A 24,451-nucleotide genomic window follows, 5' to 3' on the forward strand; every position below is an offset into this window, starting at 1 on the left:
CCAGGTGCATAGTAGCTTTTATTATTTTTAAGAGACTGTCTATCTTCCGGTAGAAACAATGGTCTCCCTTGCCCATCGTCAGATGAATCAGAGTCTATGTCCGAAGCAATCTCCCCCTCACCCAAATCCAACCCGAATAACTGGGAACTATGAGATTTGTGAGACGTAGAGGCTTGCTGTGAAGAGGGAGGTAACCTAGACTCCATTGCAGCATAACCTCTTCACGTAACATACTCCGCATGGAGTCTAAGAAAGAGTGAGATTCTCCAGCCACCACTTTTTCAGCACAATTGGGGCAAAGTGATTTCTTGGCTTTAGATATAAATGACTTCCTGTAGATAGCGCATTTTTTGGGACTAGATTCAGACCCAGGTTCCGTGGAGGTGTCTTTACCCTACAAAATTAAATTAAAAAAAAACTTCCTAGGGAATAGACACCAGCACCAGGCACCCAAGGTGGATATTAGGCATAACATCACCATTACACCCATATCTGCCTAAGTCAGTAGAGGAGGCTTACCGGGCTGATTGTGCTTACGGTCAAATCCAGAGGCTCGTGGGCGGTATCTGAGTCAGTAGGCGCCAATATTGCAGGGAAGGGAGCAGCACGTCACTGCTTCCTGAATTCGACTGCCATTTAAAGCTCCCGGCCTCCTGAGAGACGTCCGTGACGTCATGATGTCCCTACGTGCGTGACGCCGCAGCACAATGAAGTCACGACGCACGCTACCAGAAAGAGACTCTCCAAACATGCAGGGAGTCTCCGCCCACAGGAATGCTGCAAGGATACTGCTGCGCTCCCCAAACGGAACAAGTAGGATAGAGCCCGGGGCTGCCTTCCAACAGGACTTATGCCGAAGGTACAGGGAAGGGAGACCACGCGTCCCCGGAGCCCCTGTCCACTGCAACTGCCCTCCCAACTAGTGGGGGAAGAGAACAGGCCGTGCGTTTGTTTTCACTGCGAACCTGCTTAGGAACACAGGAGAAGTTTCCACGCTATCCGGGACAAGAAACACTGATTAGGTAAGGGGAGGAGGCCATTTTAAAGTTTGAGCTTCTGTGTTGTTTCCTGTCCTGGGGGCGGGGAGCACCCTCCTGTCAGTGCCATTGGGGGAGGCTCCAGGGAAAATTTTCATTATGACTGGCATATGTAACACCAGCCTAGGGGTGGGCGGTATAGGCGATATAAATTTGTGCCACGATATGGATTTTGTGCATATCGCTGGACTGCGATATGACCATGGAGCGGCAGTTCCGATCGGAGTCCCAGCAGTGTAATGCTGGGGCTCCGATCGGTTACCATGGCAGCCAGGATGCTACTGAAGTCCTGGCTGCCATGGTATGTCAGTGAGCAGCATTATACTCACGTGTGCCGTGGCCGCCAGGCGCTCCTTCTTCTGTCTGTGCGGCGCATTGGGGGGGTTGAGTTACCAGAGGGGGCTGATAAGAGGGAGAGGCTGGGGGGCGGATCAGAGGCTGACTGCCATTGTCAGCTCCCTGCTGTTGTGTGCACAAAGCACAGGGCAGCAGGGACAGTGTAAAGTCCTATTCACCCTAATAGAGCTCTATTAGGGTGAATATGACAAGGGTTCTAGCCCTTAAGGGGGCTAATAGTTATTAACCACCTCCGGACCGCCTAACGCACGGATGCGTCCGGAAGGTGGTTGATTTATTCCTCCTGGACGCATCTGTGCGCCATCCCGCGATAGCCGAGATTTCCTGTGAACGCGCGCACACAGGCGCGCGCGCTCACAGGTACGGAAGGTAAGCGAGTGGATCTCCAGCCTTCCAGCGGCGATCGTTCGCTGGCAGGCTGGAGATGTGATTTTTTTAACCGCTAACAGGTATATTAGACGCTGTTTTGATAACAGCGTCTAATATACCTGCTACCTGGTCCTCTGGTGGTCCCTTTTGTTTGGATCGACCACAAGAGGACACAGGTAGCTCAGTAAAGTAGCACCAAACACCACTACACTACACTACACCCCCCCCCCGTCACTTATTAACCCTTTATGAACCACTGATCACCCCTGATCACCCCATATAGACTCCCTGATCACCCCCCTGTCATTAATCACCCCCCTGTAAGGCTCCATTCAGAGGTCCGTATGATTTTTACGGATCCACGGATACATGGATCGGATTCGCAAAACGCATACGGACGTCTGAATGGAGCCTTACAGGGGGGTGATCACCCATATAGACTCCCTGATCACCCCCGTCATTGATCACCCCCTGTAAGGCTCCATTCAGACGTCCGTATGATTTTTACGGATCCACGGATCGGATCTGCAAAACGCATACGGACGTCTGAATGGAGCCTTACAGGGGGGTGATCACCCATATAGACACCCTGATCACCCCCCCTGTCATTGATCACCCCCCTGTAACGCTCCATTCAGACGTCCGTATGTGTTTTGCGGATCCGATCCATGTATCTGCTGTACTCAGAAGAAGTTGGGGAATGTGTTTTGGGGTGTCATTTTACATATACCCATGCTGGGTGAGATAAATATCTTGGTCAAATGCCAACTTTGTATAAAAAAAATTGAAAAGTTGTCTTTTGCCAAGATATTTCTCTCACCCAGCATGGGTATATGTAAAATGACACCCCAAAACACATTCCCCAACTTCTCGTGAGTACGGCGATACCACATGTGTGACACTTTTTTGCAGCCTAGGTGGGCAAAGGGGCACACATTCCAAAGTGCACCTTTCGGATTTCACCGGTCATTTTTTACAGATTTTGATTGCAAACTTCTTCTCACGCATCTGGGCCCCTAGAATGCCAGGGCAGTATAACTACCCCACAAGTGACCCCATTTTGGAAAGAAGACACCCCAAGGTATTTTGTGATGGGCATAGTGAGTTCATGGAAGTTTTAATTTTTTGTCACAAGTTAGTGGAATATGAGACTTTGTAAGAAAAAAATAAATTAAAAAAATCATCATTTTCCGCTAACTTGTGACAAAAAATAAAAAGTTCTATGAACTCACTATGCCCATCAGTGAATACCTTAGTGTGTCTACTTTCCGAAATGGGGTCATTTGTGGGGTGTTTGTACTGTCTGGGCATTGTAGAACCTCAGGAAACATGACAGGTGCTCAGAAAGTCAGAGCTGCTTCAAAAAGCGCAAATTCACATTTTTGTACTATAGTTTGTAAACGCCATAACTTTTACCCAAACCATTTTTTTTGACCCAAACATTTTTTTTTTATCAAAGACATGTAGAACAATAAATTTAGCGAAAAATTTATATATGGATGTCATTTTTTCTGCAAAATTTTACAACTGAAAGTGAAAAATGTCATTTTTTTGCAAAAAAATCGTTAAATTTCGATTAATAACAAAAAAAGTAAAAATGTCAGCAGCAATGAAATACCACCAAATGAAAGCTCTATTAGTGAGAAGAAAAGGAGGTAAAATTCATTTGGGTGGTAAGTTGCATGACCGAGCAATAAACTGTGAAAGTAGTGTAGTGCAGAAGTGTAAAAAGTGGCCTGGTCCTTAAGGGGGTTATAGCTAGCGGGGTTGAAGTGGTTAAATAAAAAGTAAAAAAAAAAAAAAAAGTTTAACCCCCCCTCCAAATATAGAAAACAATATATTGCGATATATATCGCATATGCTTAAAATTATAAAGCAATATAGATTTTAGGCCATATCGCCCACCTCTACGCCAGCCTTACAAAACTCCCCCCCTCCCCCCCCACAACTATGAAGCGGCTAAATATAATATACTAGGGATTTCCGGATGATATGTAATATATAGAGGCATGGTGCCTAGAATTATGTTCTCATCTCACGACACATGCTGCTCTGTAGATGTCAGGATGTGATCAGGATACTGGATTTATACCTTTTTAAGCGACGGCTCAGCCAGACATGAAAAAGAAGAGGACTTGTGATCCGCAAGATAAACGGCAAATGCAGTGAACCTACTGAAAGCACAAAGCTGTGAAGTTGAAATAAATTAACATCGATGTAAACGTCAGTAGGAAAAACACGCAGAACGGTAAGAATGGTGCCTTTTAAAGCTGCTGGTAATCGCTTTATGGAATTTCTCCGTATAGGAAACAGTTATGAAGGAGCCACACCTTGGAAGCAGGGAGCAGCCGAGGAGAATGTGGCTCACAAGTCTGCGACCACCGCCTATAATTACCACCAAAAACCATACATAATTTATAGGAGTCATCAAAAAGTCTCTAGCTGCATTTTGGGGGTGTACCTGGGGGTCTCCTGAGGACATTGTGCTCCTTTGTGTTACATGTTCAGACACAGACTTCAAGAGGCACCATGTTAGACCTCAAGCACAAGGCCAAATTACAGCTTCATTTTGTACCAATCCCATTCAAATTCATGGACTTTTATTAAAAGGGCATTTGTCAGCAAAATCTAATTGATCACATCAGGCATATAGCCTAGTGGCGTTGATCCTGCTGATTAAAATGATACTTGTCTTGTGAAAATCGGTTGCAGCGTTCCTGAAGAAACAAGACTTTTATCCTTTTTGCCAATAAGGTCCTCAGTGGCCTGAGGGGCGGGGCAAGCACTAGAAAGCTGAGGTGCACTGACGGCCTAGGCCCCACCCCTCAGTGCACTGAAGCCTTTAGTTGCAAAAAGAATAAAAGTCTTGTTTCTCTAGAACACCACAATCGTTTTTCACAAGACAGGTATCATTATAATCAGCAGTATCCACCCTATCAGACACTATGTATGGTTTAATAGGGTTGATCCTGCTGACATGGGTCCTTCAATATTCCCACTTAACCTAACGGCCCTAGAAAAGGCATCCATATGGCTTCCAGGTATGTAAAACTCAGTGCATGTGAACACTATACATGGCAAACAAAAATGTGGTCCGGATGGACCCCATAATCTGGTCAGTGGTTTCTGTTTCGGGAAAGGGCTTTATCCAAGTAACATTTCTGGCCTCGCATGCAACAAAAAGATTTTCATGTGTCTCCATATGAAACCAGTAGCACATGGATGTATAGCATTGGCCCACAGATTTCTATAGGTCTCTTTGGTACTTTGACCCTGATCTGAAATGCCATGTGTGCTAGAGGCCAACTTTATATGGAGAAAAGTGACTGAGGGGGACAACCCCATCCCACCACATTTCGGGGTAGAAAATGTAATCAATGAGGACCCCACTCGTAAGATCCCTATCCATCACACCGTAATGACACCCCCACGTGAGCTTTAAGGCAACCCGTGACACTGAAAATACAGTCTAATCTGCCGGCAGCAGGTTATAGAGCAGAAGGAGCTGAGCAGACTGATGTATAGGGAGTCATGTATTATCCAGAATATTTCTGGCACAGTATCAACTTACCACAATTTTTAGGGGACATTATGTTTACACTATTAGTGTCAGGGACACTATTTCCTGGGCACAGTTATTTTTTAGGACACTGTGTGCCAATGATTATTGAATGGCACTAGCTCAGTGGTAATAGTATGTTCAGGAGGATTATCTGTTTCTGTAGTATAATATTAGTCACATCTACACCCGGCGCAGGCGCATTGAGGATGGAGCGGCCGCCTCTCAGTGCGCCTGCGCACATTGAAGATAGGTACGGCCGCGGCGCAGGCGCCGGATTTTGAATGCAAACAGGCAGGGCCAGCAGAGAACGATTCCGTTCCCTGGCCCTGTCAATCACAATGCGGAGGGGGCGTCATTAGGATCGGAGGATGCGGCTGCTACCAGCAAGTAGCCGCCCTACCTGCTGGTAGCAAGGTAATTTACATATTTTAAAAATAGCTTTTTATAAAATTCTACTGAACCAAAATGATTATTTAACTTATGTATAGGGAGCTCGCAGTATAGGGATTATTAGTAAACCAAAAAAAAAGAAAAACGGTTTAGTGGGCTGACAGAAGCCCTTTAAGTTTTTAGGATAGCAATTTGCATATACTCCAGAATGTTATGAAGAGTGATCAGATGAATAGCATAGTCCTTCTTTGCCATGAAAATTAACTTAATCCCCAAAAAAAACCTTTCCACTGCATTTCATTGCTGTCATTAAAGGACCTGCTGAGATCATTTCAGTAATCGTCTTGTTAACTCAGGTGAGAATGTTGACGAGCACAAGGCTGGAGATCATTAGGTCAGGCTGATTGGGTTAAAATGGCAGACTTGACCTGTTAAAAGGAGGGAGATGCTTGAAATCATTGTTCTTCCATTGTTAACCATGGTGACCTGCAAAGAAACGCGTGCAGCCATCATTGCGTTGCATAAAAATGGCTTCACAGGCAAGGATATTGTGGCTACTAAGATTGCACCTCAATCAACAATTTACGGGATCATCAAGAACTTCAAGGAAAGAGGTTCAATTCTTGTTAAGAAGGCTTCAGGGCGTCCAAGAAAGTCCAGCAACGTTGATAGTAGCTCCATCTTTAGCCTTTTAAAAATGATGGCAGGGCAAATGAATGAATAACCTCACAGCGATCTGCAGACGCCATGTATATCATAGGGGCAGATTGAAGGATTAAAAAGAGGACCTTTCACTTGTATAAACGATGTGAACTGAGTATGCTGCCATATAGATACCTCCTGTACCTTTGCTTCTTAAGTTATAGTAGGCGGGTCTTCCCTTGTCCTGTGGGCGTCTCCTTCTCCTAGGCTGCAGCGCTGGCCAATCGCAGCTCACAGCCTGGGAGAAAAAAACCTCCCATGCTGTGAGCTGTGCGCTGCGATTGGCCAGCGCTGCAGCCTAGGAGAAGGAGACGCCCACAGGACAAGGGAAGACCCGCCATCTATAACTTAAGAAGCAAAGGTACCGGAGCCTATAACGGGAGAACGGAGCGGCGCCCGGGGGATAATAGTAAGTGCAGTGAGATTCCCGGGCGCCGCTCTATATGGCAGCATACTCAGTTCACATCGTTTATACAAGTGAAAGGTCCTCTTTAAGTGCGTGTGGTAGTTTCCGCTAAGAGTGCCTGAGCAGAGATCAGACACTTGGACAAACAGCACTCTAGGTAGGGTAACAATCGGATTGAGTGCAGTATAAGTTACAGAGTGCCTGGTGTCGGACGACATTACAGACACAAACTATCTGCACTCCATGGTCAGAGATATAAGTTATAATATCATCTGACCTACTGACAAGTAGTGATAGTATACCCTTAGCCCCTAACACTATATTGCCCTCCATATGTATCTTTAAAACTTCATGTTTTTGTGGCAATGTTTGTTTAATAAATGATAAATAAAAGTTATATTTTAATAATAAAAAAAAATGACCAGAAACAGGATTTATAGTCTGAGACTATTGGAACCGCACAAAACACCCTCCAACAGCAACTTCTTCCAACAATCCAACAACAGTTTGGTGAAGAACAATGCATTTTCCAGCATGATGGAGCACCGTGCCATAAGGCAAAAGTGATAACTAAGTGGCTCGGGGACCAAAACGTTGACATTTTGGGTCCATGGCCTGGAAACTCCCCAGATCTTAATCCCATTGAGAACTTGTGGTCAATCCTCAAGAGGCGGGTGGACAAACAAAAACCCACTAATTCTGACAAACTCCAAGAAGTGATTATGAAAGAATGGGTTGCGATCAGTCAGGAATTGGCCCAGAAGTTGGCTGAGAGCATGCCCAGTCGAATTGCAGAGGTCCTGAAAAAGAAGGGCCAACACTGCAAATACTGACTCTCTGCATAAATGTCATGTAATTGTCGATAAAAACCTTTGAAACCTATGAAGTGCATGTAATTATATTTCACTACATCACAAACAACTGAAGCAAAGATCTAAAAGCAGTTTAGCAGCAAACTTTGTGAAAACTAATATTTGTATCATTCTCAAAACTTTTGGCCACGACTGTATTATCCTGTATGTTTTGTAGCGATATACGTAATGTTAGGGGGGGGGGAAGGGGTTAGGTTGAGAATTTGGAATTGGAAGGGGGGGGGCGGTTTCAATTTTTTGACTCGGGCAGCAGAAAGACTAGGTGCACCCCTGCAATGATCATAACGATTCTCTCCAATAAGAGTCATGTAAATGCAAAGAACATTTTCACTACCCAACATAAACCCTTCTCCTGATCATCACTGCAAACCCACATATAATACCTGAGAAACGACGCGCTATTAAACTGCGGCATCTCGTAGCGAACGGGAGGCTCAGACGCTGACAAGCGGTTAACATGAGCAAATTTCGGAAATTAAGAACTATATTACATTGGCGCTTTTATCCTCTATGACCTATCAGACGCTGCAGTACCGCTACTGCTGCAACATGCAGGAAAACTAATATCAATAATATGGTTCCATGTGACAAGACCCCACACTTCCTACAATACCATAGGCATTCACAGCATCAATCCAAATATATATATATATATATCTGTTTGAACTTTGCTGTCACTTTTCTGCGCGTACTAATCCTCTTTTCTATGCTGGTACTTGTATATTAGAGTGGGATAGGGAACCCTATGTAATTTTTTTAAAATGAGCTTGCCCCGGCCGGTGGCACCGCTCGATGTTAGACTCGCTAGCTCGCGTTTAAATCCGAGCACTATGTGACATCACTGAACTAGGTTACGGGTATCTAGGAGTGTCAAAAAATCTCCAAAGCGTTTCGAATAATCGTTATCCTTCGTCAGGGATGTAGACCGTTTCTCCTAGTATTCCTTATATAGGGTTCTCCTCCCCTCCCATTTTAACCCTTGGTTCTCCCTCATACTTTTCTCCTTCATTCAAATGCAAATAATTTAATCTCTGAGTTTAACCCTATTCTACAAAGTGGGAATAATGATATGGAAAAATCATCCTATTATCGAAGAAAGAAGAAGATAACTACCTAAACTATAGAACCCCACTAACCCCAAAAATAATAAAAAGAAAAAAAGATGTATTTAAATGTACAAAAAAGTAATCAAATTGATGTGTTAATAGATTGTAGTGAGGAGAGCATTGAGGATGTAGTCCAGCAACAACATCATGATAAGGAAAAAGAGACAAATGTACAAAAAAGAGCATCCAATATAATGATGGAAGGAGAAAGGAATAAATATGGGGATAGATAAAAAGAAAAAGAGAAAGATGGAGGGTGAAGAGGGTAATGCACAAAGAGACAAGGAGAATAAGAACAAGGTAGTGGTAAAAAATAAATAAAAATCAAATCAAAAAGAAGTCATCAAATAACCAATAAAACAAAAATCAGGACAAAAAGGTTTATAATTTCAGTAAATATACACTGAAGGAAGGAGATCTAACTTTTTTTTTTATAAATTTAGGGGGGGATTCATAGGCATACAAAAATTCATGAGGAGATTAGCATTAAATAAATATTTCATGAAGAAAAAAATAAAATAAAAAAATAAAATAATAATAATAATAATAATAATAATAATAATAATAATATATATGTATATTAATATAATAATTATTATTATTTTTTTCTTTACGGGAAGGAAATTAGCCGGGTGCTGTCATAGGCTCAAAGAAAACCGATTACTGGTAAGTGTAATCTCATTTTTCCCCTTCGCCTATGACAGCACCCATGGAGATTTAAGAGAGATTAATCTAGGGTGGGACAAGTACCTTACGGCCAAAACCCAGGCCTTCACTAGAAGGCAGCTGAAGCCTATAGTGCTTGAAAAAGTATGCAGGGAACTCCAGGTGGCAGCCCTACAAATCTGCTCTATAGAAGCGGAGGCCCTCTCTGCCCAAGAAGTAGAGACTGATCTAGTAGAGTGAGCCCCGGTGCATTATCTTGCACTTAACATTACATTTTAGTTGCCAGACTTGACCATTCCTCTAGTTCCTAAATCCTTTTCCATTTGGTGTATCCCTCCAGGAACATCAACCCTGTCATCAACAAAAAGACACACCTTACCATCGAGGGCCTTCTGCAATTTCGCCGATAAAGATATTAAAACAATATGGGTCCCAGAAAAGATCCCTGAGGTACCCACATTCAACAATATGGGAGTCCAAGCACAAAGACTGCAATTTATTGATAAGCCTTCTATGTGGGACAGTATCAAAAGCCTTACTAAAGTTTAGATAAGCAATGTCTACTGCACCTCCGCCATCTATTATTTTAGTCACCCAATCAATCAAAAAAAAAAAAATAATCAATAAGATTAGTTTGACATGATCTCCCTGAAGTAAACCCATGCTGTTTTTCATCTTTTAATCCATGGAATTTTAGATGTTCCACAATCCTCTCCTTAAGTATGGTTTCCATAAATTTCCCCACTATTGATGTCAGGTTTACTGGTCTATAGTTGCCCGATTCCTCCCTACTACCTTTCTTGTGAATGGGCACAACATTTGCTACTTTCCAATCTTCTGGGACGACTCCTGTTGCCAGTTATTGGTTAAATAAATCTGTTAATGGTTTTGCTAGTTCACCGCTGAGCTCTTTTAATAGCTTTGGGTGTATCCCATCAGGCCCGTGTGACTTATTTGCATTAATTTTACACAGCTGACTTAGCACCTCTTCCTCTGTAAAGACACATGCATCAAAATATTAATTAGTCTTTCTTCCTAACTGAGGTCCTTTTCCTTCATAAAAAATGAACAGAAGTATTCATTGAGGCAGTCAGCTAGTCAGTGGCGTACCGCCCATAGAGGCAGACCACGCCACTGCTATGGGGCCCGCGGCACTGGGGGGCCCGTAGCGCAGATAAGGCCCCGCCCACTGATGACCTGCAGCCGGCTATGCGGCTGCTTTTCTCCCCAGGGCCCCCCCCCCCATGTTTAGCTGAATCGCCTCCCAGAGGCGCGGCTAAGTCCTCAACACCCGCCCCCCTCCTCAGCGCTGCGCTCTGAAACACCCGATCCTCCTCTCATCGGCGTCCCAAATCCCGCGCAGGCGCAGTGCCGGCGATTGCCTGCGCCTGCGCTCTGATAATACGGCTGAGGGCAACAGCTTCAACATCGTCACTGGGCATGCGCCGAGCCCAGTGACGATGTTGTAGCTGTTGCCCTCAGCCGTATTATCAGAGCGCAGGCGCAGGCAATCGCCGGCACTGCGCCTGCGCGGGATTTGGGACGCCGACGAGAGGAGGATCGGGTGTTTGCAGAGCGCGGCGCTGAGGAGGGGGGCGGGTGTTGAGGACTTAGCCGCGCCTCTGGGAGGCGATTCAGCTAAACATGGAGGTGTTAGAGTTTTCATATTTAGGCGGGCACGGCACTAATCAGAGGGGCACCGTTCCTGGGCACCGTGGAGGAAGAAAAACGCCCCTCTGGGCTCCAGTCCTTAGAATCGATTTTTAGAAGAAAGGACAAGACTGACATGGAAAAGAAGAACACAGATGGAAAAAAGGTACTTTATTAAACATGGATCCATGAGTACCTTTTTTCCATCTGTCTTGTTCTTTGGATTGTGAGTCTTGTCATTTCTTCAAAAAATCGATTCTTATGATATGTAAATGACGCTGTAAGGAGCCCAGAGGGGCGCTATTCTTTCTCCACGGTGCCCAGGAACGCCCCTCTGAAGTGCCGTGCCCGGCTAAATTTGAAAACTAATAACGCCTCCAAGTTCATCTAAATCGCCTCCCAAATCCGATCCTCCTCTCGCTGGCATCCCAAATCCCGCGCAGGCGCAGTGCCGGCGATTGCCTGCGCTATGATAAGATGACTGACAGCACTGCGCCTGCGCGGGATTTGGGATGCCGGCGAGAGGAGGATCGGGGTGTTTGCCGCAGAGCGCGGCACTGAGGAGGGGGGTGTTGAGCACTTAGCCGCGCCTCTGGGAGGCGATTTAGATGAACTTGGAGGCGTTATTAGTTTTCAAACTTAGCCGGGCACGGCATTTCAGAGGGGCGTTCCTGGGCACCGTGGAGAAAGAATAACGCCCCTCTGGGCTCCTTACAGCTTCATTTACATATCATAAGAATCGATTTTTTGAAGAAATGACAAGACTCACAATCCAAAGAACAAGACAGATGGAAAACAGGTACTCTGTTAAACATGAATTCATGAAAAAAAAATTGGGGGTAAATTGCTAGTGACAGATTCCCTTTAAGGCTACTTTCACACTTGCGTTCAGAGCGGATCCGTCTGGTGTCTGCACAGACGGATCCGCACCTATAATGCAAACGCTTAGATCCGTTCAGAACGGATCCGTTTGCATTAACATGAACAAAAAAAAAAAACATTATTTTTTTTTTTGTTCATGATAGTGCAAACGGATCCGTTTTGACTTTACATTGAAAGTCAATGGGGGACGGATCCGTTTGAAAATTGAGCCATACTGTGTCAACTTCAAACGGATCCGTCCCCATTGACTTACATTGTAAGTCTGGACGGATCCGTTTGCCTCCGCACGGCCAGGCGGACACCCGAACGCTGCAAGCAGCGTTCAAGTGTCCGCCTGCTGAGCGGAGGACAGACGGAGCCATACTGATGCATTCTGAGCGGATCCGCATCCACTCAGAATGCATTAGGGCTGGACGGATCCGTTCGGTGCCGCTTGTGAGAGCCTTCAAACGGAACTCGCAAGCGGAGACCCGAACGCAAGTGTGAAAGTAGCCTAACATGGCACCCCAAATAAGGAGACCTGCAGGCTGCAGCAGATATCCCATGTGACAGGTCACCCCCAGGAAACCCCTAACGGTTTCTGTAGGTCATGTATAAATGTATTTAATGGGGGTGTGGCATGGGAGGAGCAAAGTCAGGAAGTGGGAGGGGCCATGGTAGGTAGTGGGCGGGGTTAAGGGGCCCAATTCAGATTTTTGCTATGGGGCCCAGTGATTCCTATGTACGCCTCTGCAGCTAGTTCTTAACTTCTTCCATATACCTTCCTTCTTTTGTTTTTAATTTGGTAATTGTTTTAGTTTCCTTTTTTCATTTATGTATCTGAAGAATGTCTTATCGCCTTTTTTCACTGACTGAGCCAATTTCTCTTCTGCCTGTGCTTTAGAAGCTCCTATAACTTGCTTGGCCTCTCTCTGCCTAATCTTATAAATTTGCCTGTCGTCCTCTTTTTTTTTTATAATTACTAAATGCCATCTTTTTGTTTTTAATGATTTTGCCCACTTCTGCTGAGTACCACAGTGGTCTCTTCCTTTTTTGCTTTTACTGACAAGCCTAATGCAATTATCTGTTGCCTTCAATAGTGCCACTTTCAAGTTGTCCCATTTCTCCTGGACTCCATTGAAACTGTTCCAATCTGAGAGGAACTCGTATACCACTAATCTAATTTTTAGAAAAGTCAGTTTTTCTAAAATCTAAAACTTTTGTTATTGTGTGGTGTGACTGTCACTGTACTTATAGTAAACCACACTGACTGGTGATCACTAGATCCCAAGCTTTCCTCTACAGTAATATCAGATACCAAATTCCCATTTGTGAATACTAAATCTAAAATGGCCTCCTTCCATTGGCTCCTCCACTACTTGCTGTAGAGATAATCCCAGTAGGGAATTAGAATATCTGTACTCCTGGCAGAACTAGCTATTTTGGTTTTCCAGTTTACATCAGGAAGATTAAAGTCTCCCATAATGATAACTACCCCTTTCAATGTCATTTTAGCCATTTCCTCAACTAGTAGATCTAATTCTTTGACTTGGCTAGGTGGTCTATATATATCACACCTACACGAGTTACCTTATGATTATCAAGCAGCAACGTAACCCAAACTGACTCTAAATTGGTCTTGCTAACTTGTATTAAATTAGATTTTATGCTATCTTTCATATACAGGGCCACCCCTCCCCCTTTCTTGCCTTCTCTGTCTTTCCTATATAGAGAGAACCCTGGTATTGTTATATCCCAGTCATTACTCTGATTGAACCATGTCTCAGTAACAGCCACTAAATCTATATTCTCAGATGCCATTATAGCCTCAAGTTCATTGATCTTCCCTAAACTGCGAGCATTTGTAGACAAGACTCTGAGCTTGTCATTTCTTAACCTATGTGCTACTGGCATCTTCCGGCATTGTTCCGGGTGCCAATCGGACTGCTGGATTATCACTCTTTTGCCCCCTTTCCTAGTTTAAATGCTCCATAGCAAATACTTTGAACTGTTCACTGAGGACATTCGTTCCCTTGAGAGAAAGATGCAAACCACCACGATTTTTAAGTAAGGCTGGTCAATGGAAAGAGCAGCAATCTCACTAACTCTCTCCTAGAAGAGAGGCCTGCTTTAGAGAGAGCATCTTAGGGGAAATGCTAGCTATCAGCTGAAAAGGATCTGAAGTCAATGCTGAAAGAACTAAGTTTAAATCCCAGGGAGGGATCCTATCCTTACAAACTGGGGATAACTTAGAAACTGCAGTAATGAACCTCTTAACCCAGGGATGACCTGCTAATTTAAATTCAAATAAGGCACTTCAGGCCAAAATTTGCACTTTTAAAGTGCTAGGCCTAAGTTTTTTCCTCCTAGGCCTAAGTTTTTTCCTCCAACCTTCCTGTAAGAATTCTAAACACAAGTGGAATATCTGGAACCTCTAGAACAGGGATGACCAACCTGAGGCCATCCAGCTGCCCGGAAAGCCTACAGCTAGCAGCCGAGCAAGATGGGAGTTGTAGTTTTACAACAGCTGGAGGGCCGTAGGTTGAGCTACCCTGCTCTAGAACATCCACTGGTCTATTGGCAAATTTGCAGAAAGCCCTCCAAACTCTCAAATAAATCTCAGAAGTGACCTTCTTACAACTTGCCAACAGAGTACTGATAACCTCATCAGAGAGACCCCTTCTCTTTAAAATTTTCCTCTCAATAGCCAGGCAGTCAGGTGAAGACTCTCCACTTCTGGGTGAAGGATTGGACCCTGAGCTAGAAGTCCCAGGAATACTGGAAGAACCCAGGGGGAGGCAATTGACATTTTGCAGAGCTCTGAAAACCAAACCCTCCTTGGCCAAAAAGGGGCTATTACCATGACCGTAGCACAATCTTTCTTGATCTTTTTGAGGACTCTTGGCAACAGCTTCAGGAGGAGGCATAAAGAAGACCCCTTCTCCAGGACTGAGCTAATGCATCCACAGCCTTGGCTGTTCCTTCGGTGACAGAAAAAAGAACCCCCCCACCCACCTTTCTGTTTGACCTAGTGGCAAAGAGGTCCATCTCTGGGGCACCCCAAATCTTGTTGAAAACCCCCTGATCTAGGGACTATTCGCCATGGCATAGATGATGACGGCTGAGGAAATCTACTTTCACGTGGTCTACCCCTTTTAGATGTACAGCAGAAAGAGATGAGAGAATCCTCCGCTAGATTGAAAATATGGTGGCTTAGGGCCATCATAAATCGGAGTTCTGGTACCATCCTGCTGGTTGATATGGGCTACTGCTGTCATATTATCTTAATAGATCCTGACATTTCTGCCCCTGATGATTGGAAGACTCTGAGTCAACGCTAATCTGATAGCATTCAGTTATCTGAAATTTTAAGACTGGGTTCGTGAACCGAAGTCCCAGGTCCGCTGCAGCAGAAGAGACTCTACATGGGCTCCCCAACTGAAAGGACTGGCGTCCATGGTCAAAGAGAGGACTGGCTCTCTGTGCCAAGGAACACCCCTCTGTAAATTTTGTAGATTTATCCACCACTCCAGAGAAATCAACGTCTGGGTTGATAGATGAAACCTCACATACAGAGAGCGAATGTTCCAAACCTCCAGAATCTGAAAGCTGTAGGGGCCTTGAGTGGTACTGGGCCCATTCTACCCCGGAATGGCTGCAGTCATGAGCCCCAGGACCAACACAGCCTCCCTCAGCGAAACTACCTGCTGAGAAAGAAGTCTCTGAATTTTTGATGTGATTAATAAAGCTTTGTGTAAGGACAACAGACACCTCTGGGATTTTGAATCCTAGCTTGTCCAGAACCTCCCTCAACCAGGTAATCGGTTTTTCCAAGATGTGACCTGACTGGGCGAGGAGAAGAAAAATCGTGTAGATAGATGGTGATCATTCCCTAAGTCCCTTTCTCTCACATGAGCCATCATCTCTGCAATGATCTTTGGGAAAACCCTTGGGGCCGGAGATAGTCCAAAGAGAAGGGCCTGAAATTGAGCATGCAGGATCCTGTTCTCTAGGTGAACTGCTACTCTCAAACTTTTGGTGGTGGGGATGGATCAGAACATGATAATATGCATCCCTGAGATCCACAGGAGCAGGAGAGGCAAGTGGTTTATTTTGAAAACATATAGAATATTAAAGAAAGATCCAACAGAAACATAAAAAAAATAAAATTAAATGGATTAAAACAAAGGGGAGGGGGTATATTAAATAAAAAGGAGGCAGAATTTGTAGAAATCAGAAACCCGAGGATTGCGGCCTTCTACCATAATCCCAAAATCCATAAAAGTACAATGGAATCACCCGGTAGACCGATTCCATCAGGCATTGAATGTCTAACCAGCAATTTATCGATATATGTGGATTTCCACTTACAGCTTTGTGCCCAGATGTTACCGACCTATTTGACAGACACTAAGCACATTTTACAGATATTAAATTAAATAGAATAGAGATCGCATTATATTATTGGTACATTTGATGTAAAATCACTATACTATAATAGAAAATGAGGAAGGATTTGAAGCAGCAAAATGTTTTTTTAGAAAAACAGGGAGTACTACCTAGAGATCAAATAGATGGTACATGAATGGTGAGCTCCGGGCGAATCTCGTTCTCTGGAAACATTTTATAGACGATGTGGTTTTTATTTGGGGGGAGGGAAAGTAGAATTGTTTTGTTACAATTTTTTTAAGAATTAAATAAAAATGAATTTTATGTACAAGGACATATAAAAAACACACAGATCTGAATAGTTTTATTACACAAGATAGTTGTCATCTCCCCCAGTGGCTAAGAGCCAATTCATGCGAATAAAAATAAACTGTACAAAAATTGAGGATTATGAGAAAGCAGAGGAACTACAACATAAATTTAAATCAAAAGCTTACAGTAGAGATAGGTTAATAGAACAAAAAACAATAATAGCTGAATTAGAAAGACAGGAATTAATTAAGAACAAAAGATGTGAGAATGAAAATGGAGAGAAGAATGATAGGGAACAATTAGAAATACTGCCTATTATTACACAATATAACTGTCAGACTAAGATGTCTAAAAACATCATTAAAAAACATTGGGGCATTTTGAAAGAGGATAAAATAGTAGGTGATTATATCCCCAAGTTCCTCAAATTTATATATAGGAAAGCTAGAAATGTGGGGAATATGGTGGCATCAACAAATGCATAAATATACAGGTGAATAATAAAAAAATAAAGCAACCATTAAAAGTTTTTTTCCCCCTATGTGGAACATGTGGGGTATACAAAAGGTTAAAAAAAAAAAAAAAGAATTGGAAGAAATACACAAGTAAAAAACACAGATGACTAATTTGTGCATGATATAAGAGACTATCACATGTAATAGTCGAGGGGTTATTTACTCATTAACTTGTCCATGTAATAAGGTATATATATATATATATTTTTTTTCATACATTTTTCACTCCCCGCCTTCCCATAGTCCTAACTTTTTTATTTTTCCATTCACATAGCCTTATGAGGACTTATTTTTTGCGGGACAAGTTGTATTTTCTAATGGCACCATTTACGGTCGCATACCATGTAGTAGGGAATGGGGAAAAAAAATAAAAAAATTCTGATAAAGGTTTTATTTGTTTTTTTACACTGTACACTATGCGGTAAAATGTACCTGTTATCTTCATTCTCCAGGTCAGTACGGTTCCAACGATACCACACTTGTATAATATTTATTGCGTTTTAATATTGAAAAAAAATGTAAAGCTTTGAGGATTTTTTTTTTTTCATAACCATATTCTGACCCCTATAACTTTTTTGTAGCTATGTGTATTGGGCTGTGTGAGGGCTCATTTTTGGCGGGACGATCTTTTCTTTTCAATAATACCAATTTTAAATGTGTGCGACTTTTTGATCGCTTTTTCTTAAAAAATTATTGGGTAGTTGAAGTGACAAAAAAATAAAAAGGCAAAATGGCAGTTTGTTTTTTTTTCCCCACCACGCCATTTGCCGTATGCCATTAATATTATTATATTTTAATAGCATGGGCATTTTCACACGTGGCGATGCCCATGATGTTAATTTTTTTTTATTGGTTAAGTATTTTTATTTTAAGGAAAGGGGGGTGATTTGAACTTTTATTTTTTTATATTTGTAAAAACATTTTACTTTAAGTCACCTTGGGTGACAATAACTGGCAATAATTTGATTGCTCATAATATTCAGTGATGGCTAAATAGCTGCCTTGTGGCTGATCGCATACATGTGTTGCGGGTCTCTGCTACTATTTAAAATAGCAGAAACCCTGCGGCACATGCGAGCGGGTGCCATGTTTAGGGATCGGACCCATGACGTACAGCTTCGTCATGGGTCCTTAAAGGGTTAAATGAGAGCTGGGGAACATATTTACAATATTCACAGAAAATACGATGGCCACCCCTTATCCCGATATTATAAGGAGAAACACATGGGGGTTTAAGGGTACTTTCACACTTGCGGCAGAGGATCCGGATGCAAACGGACATTGAAATCTGAAAAACTGATCTGGTATTTATTTATTTTTGCATTTTTATAAGGTCTGCGCAGACCAGAAAGCCGGATCCGTTTTGCCGGAACACTTAATGCATTTCATGCCGGATCCTGCATTCCAGCAAGTGTTCTGTATCTTTGGCTGGAGAGAAAACTGCAGCATGCTGCGGTATTTTCTCCATCCAAAAAACGTAAGAGGGACTGAACTGATGCATCCTGAATGGAATGCTCTCTATTCAGAATGCTTTAGGATAAAATCAAACATTTTTTTTCCGATATTGAGCCCCTGTGACGGAACTCAATACTGGAAAAAAATAACGCTAGTGTGAAAGTACGGCTACTTTCACATTAGCGTTGTTTAAATCTGGCGTTCAATTCCGACACCGGAACTGCCCGCTGGATTCGGAAAAATGTGTGAAAACGGATTACATTTGAATCCTGATCAGGATTTTGATCACAATGAAAAAATGCATTGTAAAAAACGGATCCGCCATTTATGGGGAGCGGGGAGCGGGGGAGCGGTAGTGGGGAGCAGGGGGAGCGGTAGTGGGGAGCGGGGGAGCGGTATACTTACCGTCCGTGCGGCTCCCGGGGCGCTTCAGAGTGACGTCAGGGCGCCCCACGCGCATGGATGACGTGATCGCATGGCACGTCATCCATGCGCATGGGGCGCTCTGACGTCATTCTGGAGCGCCCCGGGAGCCGCACGGACGGTAAGTATACTGCTCCCCCGCTCCCCACTACGCATTGAACGCATTTTGAAGACGGATCCGTCTTCAAATGCTTTCAGTTCACTTGCGTTTTTCTGGATCCGGCGTGTAATTCCGGCAAGTGGAGTACACGCCGGATCCGGACAACGCAAGTGTGAAAGAGGCCTTACTCTCCATTTAGGATGCATGGGGATATGCCTGATCAGTTATTTTCCGGTATACAGCCCCTGTGACGGAACTCTATGCCGGAAAAGAAAAACGCTAGTGTGAAAGTACCTAAGTGAGGGAACTCAATTTAGTGGAATAGAAATAGTTGAGATAAAAGAGGAGGAGATTTATTTTTATTTTTTTAAATGGCTAAAGTGGAGACACGTTGGATTTTTAATCTGAATACATTAGCACCAATAGGGTTAAACTCAGATTGAATTATTTGCATTTTAATGAAGGAGAAAAGTATGAGAGAGAACCAAGGGTTAAAATGGGAGGGGAGGAGAACCCTATATAAGGAATACTAGGAGAAATGGTCTACATCCCTGACGAAGGATAACAATTATCCGAAACGCGTTGGGGCTTTTTTGACACTCCTAGATGCCCGTAACCTAGTTCAGTGACGTCACATAGCGCTCGGATTTGAGCGCGAGCTAGCGAGTCTAACATCGATCGGTGCCACCGGCCAGGGCAAGCTCATTTTTAACACATTACATAGGGCTCCCTATCCCACTCTAATATACAAGTACCAGCATAGAAAAGAGGATTAGTACGCGCAGAAAAGTGACAGCAAAGTTCAAACAGGTACATATATATACACACATATTGGATTGATGCTGTGAATGCCTATGGTACTGTAGGAAGTGTGGGGTCTTGTCGCACGGAAATATATTATTGATATTAACTGTCGGAAATGTCTGAATACTATACATACGGTGGTAAGAGTTTCCTTACGTATGTGACATATTTAGGGCACGGCGGTGGAGGGAAATGTTGTGACACAGTTTGTATAACCGGCGCATGCATTAAAACCCCTTCAAGGGACAGTCCTGAATAAGTAAAACAGAAGGGGCGCCATTTCCAGTTAAAAAAACAAACAAAAAAAAAAACATCCTGATAAAAGGCACCTGCAGTAATCAATCCTCTATACGGATATGTGTGCAAGCGCTGCTGACATATACTATAATATACTACTGTTTGTTACCAGATCCTCTGCTCTGGTACTGCATGGGTTAATTCTCACCATAATATCCAAGCATTTTTCTATTTCTGTCACAGCCGGAGAAAACCCATTATTACATTCCATATTACTGATGCGTTGTATCAGAGCAGATTGAAATACATGAGCGGCTGTTCACACGGTCTCTCTGCTGACAGGCGGTAGAATCGAGGATAGGTAAGGCTAGGTTCACATGGACTATTTGAATGCAGATTTTGGAGCGGAGACCGTGCTCAAAACCTCCCTAGCTGCGACGCTCTGCGCTGCGATTAGACAGCGCTACAGCCAGGGAGAAGGAGACGCCCACTGAGAAACCCTGGCGTCTCCTCCTCATTGTTCCGTTGCTGAGTATTATCATACTGAGCGGAAGAAATCCGGCGGGGCACAGCGGGGCATAGGAGGCATATTTTTTTTTTTTAAATAAAGCAGGGTGGCAACATCAGCGGGGTACAGGTATATATCTCCCTTAAAGGGGTTGTCCAAGTTATATTTATTGATGATCTATCCTCAGGATAGGTCATCAATATCAGATCGGCTGGGGTCCGACACCTGACGCCGATCAGCTGTTTGAAGAGATGGTGCGCTCCGTGCCAGCGCTGCCTCCTCTTCATTGTTTACCTGCTCGCCGTTGCATCTGCAGCGGTGAGCAGGTGTAATTACACCCAAGCCGTCCCATTCATTTCAATGAATGATCGGCGTCGGGTGTCGGACCCCAGCCGATCTGATATTGATGACCTATCCTGAGGAGAAAGGTTCTGTCACGCTTCTGTGTGGGAGGGAAACACCACACCGAGCATAAGAGGGAAGGGGGGGGGGGGACAAGGAATCAGGCCTGGGAACTAGGAAAGGAAAATGGACACCTCTAGTGAAAACCCTAACCAAAATCCTGACTGACTACCAGTATGAACAGACCCCAAAAGGTAGGTCAGGTCATACACATGAATACCTAGAGTCCTATAGGACCCTGGTACTAATGGCAGGGTCGAGACTACCTGTTCCTCCAAAAGGAAGGACAAACAGAAGTCTTCTACAGGCCTAATACAAACAATAGGGAAATGCAACACACAGAACTCAAACAAAATACAAAAAGGGAAAGGAAAGACTTAACTTTAAAGGGGCTATGGAAGCACCAGGAACTCCGCCGAGATCCACACAGAAGCTATAAACCGCACAGCATAGTGGGAGAAGCAACTATAAATAAGGAAGGTTAAATGACCACATAAGCAACACCTGGAGGTTAGAGGTGTGGCCATTACCAGACAACACAGACACCTATGGATCCACAAGGAAAACCTGTCAGATCAGACCACGTGTTGCCAGTCTCACCGATCTCCTGCCACCTGTTGCTGGAACGTCCATGACAGGTTCTTACTCAACAATTTGTGTGGTCACTGTTCTTTTTGTTTTTTCCGGGGACAGGAGGAAAGTGGAGCACAACCCAATGTTGATCGGATCCCCAAATTGCGTCCAAGAAATGTTCCCAATAGTTCATTTTTAGCCCCATTCGGCAAAGGGTGGAGCTGAGGAGTCTCCCTCCTATTCTGTCCCAGCCTTCTGGGATGGCCCTCATGACCTGTGCATGCTCCACCTCTCTGACTCCGCTGGCAGACATTAATATTAATAAAACATGGCTTCCCGTCCACACTAATGGATATTCGGGCCCCGACATGTTTTAATAATGTACATTATATCCGGCTGATCATTTTGATACCACACAGGTTGTCCCAGAAGGTGAGATACTGGTTATGTGGGCATGCTGGCTGTCAGGGATGGGATGTTTAGACCCCCTACGATGCCCACATCACGCGGAATACAATGATCACAATTATCAATACGCGAGTTGTACCAGAGAGGAGTTATTGGTTATGAGATATTTTCTTCATCCCCTGGCGCGGTATTAGAAAAGCTTCTGGACCCCTGCGGGGGCGAGGTCCCAGGCTGTCTGAGGGTCTGCATTTCCAGGAACCACCTAGGGCTCATGCACACGACCGTTGTTTTGCGGTCCGTTTTTCACGGATCCGTTGTTCCGTATCAGAGGTTTTTTTTTTTCTTTGATTTAAGTCCTCTTCCGTTCCGTTATTCCACAAAACATATCTATATGGTTTCTGTATGCGATCTGTTTTTTGCTGATCGGAAACAGTAACCTATTAATAACCAAACACACGAGCAATATGGGCTGGGCATAGCATTTCTACAATATGGATCCGCAAAATACAGATGAAATACGGATGTGTTCCCCCTGTGCGTTCCGCATTTTTTGCGGACCCATTGACTTGAATGGGGCCTCGGACCCTGATTTGCAGACAATAATAGGACATGCACTACTTTTTTGCGGAACGTAAATACGGAAACGGAATGCACATGGAGTACCTTCCGTTGTTTTTGCGGACCCGTTGAAGTAAATGGTTTCGCATACGGGCCGCAAAAAAAAAAAAAAGTGCATGAGCCCTTAAAAAGGCCCAGTTTTTTAATATTCAGGTGATAAACTGATTTCCTCCAAGGGCAGTGTGTATTCCACCTGCAGGCCCAGACGCAACGGCGCGTACACTCACAGAATGGCATGAGCATATGTGGGATCACACGACAGGTATACACAGGTAATAAAAGTCAGTTTCTCAAAGTGACGGATCACATTTATTAGGCTCCTAGAAAAAAAAAACGGATCCGTCACTATTGACTTATATTGTTTTCCGTTTTTTTGACCGGATACAAAACAGCAGCTTGCAGCGGTTTTGTATCCGGTCACAAAGCGGAATGCTGCCGGAACGGAAGACGTCCTGATGCATCCTGGACGGGTCTCTTTCCAGTCAGTACGCATGAGGAGTAAACGGAAACGTATTTTTCTGGCACTGAGATCCTCTGCTGGATCTCAATACCGGAATACAACGCAAGTGTGAACGAGCCCTTATTCTGTACATTTTGTGACCCATTTCCTGATTTGCTTCAATGGCGAGCAACAAAGCAGTGAAGAAGAGAGCTGGAAAATATCCTCATTTTGGTTTTACATCCAGTCTTTTCTCAGAAGTGAACAGATCAGAAGCGGCCAGACCCCCGCCACCCTGGACTGGCTGCCCCTCCAACCTCGTGGCTGGGGGGAGTGGTAAATAAGTGGTAACCTGCTTCCAACTTTAGGCTACTTTCACACTAGCGTTGTTTAAATTCGGCGTTCAATTCCGACACCGGAACTGCCCGCCGGATCCGGAACATTTGAATCCTGATCAGGATTTTGATCACAGTAAAAAAAATGCATTGGAAAAAACGGATCCGCCATTTATGGACTTTAACTTTTTTTTTCACATTTTTCGGGTTTAACATGCAAAAGCCGGATCCGGCGTTAATGCAAGTCAATGGGAAAAAGGCCTGATCCGGCGTTCAGTCAAAGTGTTCAGGATTTTTGGCCGGAGGTAAAAATACAACATGCTACGGTTTTCTGAAAAGCCTGATCAGTCAAAAAGACTGAAATGAAGACATCCTGATGCATCCTGAACAGATTACCGGATTTGAGCCCCTAGGACGGAACTCAGCGCCGGAAAAGAAAAACGCTAGTGTGAAAGTACCCAAGAATACAAATTTTACATTATTTTGTATAAGAGCTAATTTGGCTTTTTCCAGTGGCAATTAAAACTAAGACCAGTTGGCCGGACAGTCATTTTGCTGACATCTGTCCCTCCCGACCCCTCCGGCAGCGGCTTGCCTTTCTGACAAGAAAAGGAATAGACATGTTGAAATCCAACTGCCCGATCCTAATCTCCTTGGAGTCGGGAGGACCCTCACATATTAGGTCGGCCGCCAATCCCTCCAGAAATCATTGAGTTTGCGGGTATTTCCACAATTAATGACCACAATACACTTAAAGGGGTTGTTCCATGAAACATATTCTACATTTTTTTAAACCAGCACCTGCATCTGAATATTTTTGTAATTGCATGTAATTACAAATTTTGTATAGCCAGTGAGTTATTCAATAAAATGTATCTGTATAGCGCCACCTGCTGTTTGTTCTTTTCCTTATTTCTTCTCCATCTCACTAAGCTGGTCGCACGTGCTCAGTTTA

The 24,451-nt window shown here is 43.8% G+C and overlaps 1 protein-coding gene across 2 annotated transcripts in view; it reads right to left on the reverse strand.

Moving 5' to 3' along the window:
- CHST15 (carbohydrate sulfotransferase 15) overlaps positions 1 to 24,451 on the reverse strand; it is a 103,108-nt gene that overhangs the window by 73,115 nt on the left and 5,542 nt on the right. The gene's annotated exons all lie outside the window — the stretch shown is intronic.

This window comes from Bufo gargarizans, chromosome 6 (assembly GCF_014858855.1).
Source record: "Bufo gargarizans isolate SCDJY-AF-19 chromosome 6, ASM1485885v1, whole genome shotgun sequence".
Taxonomy (NCBI): domain Eukaryota; kingdom Metazoa; phylum Chordata; class Amphibia; order Anura; family Bufonidae; genus Bufo; species Bufo gargarizans.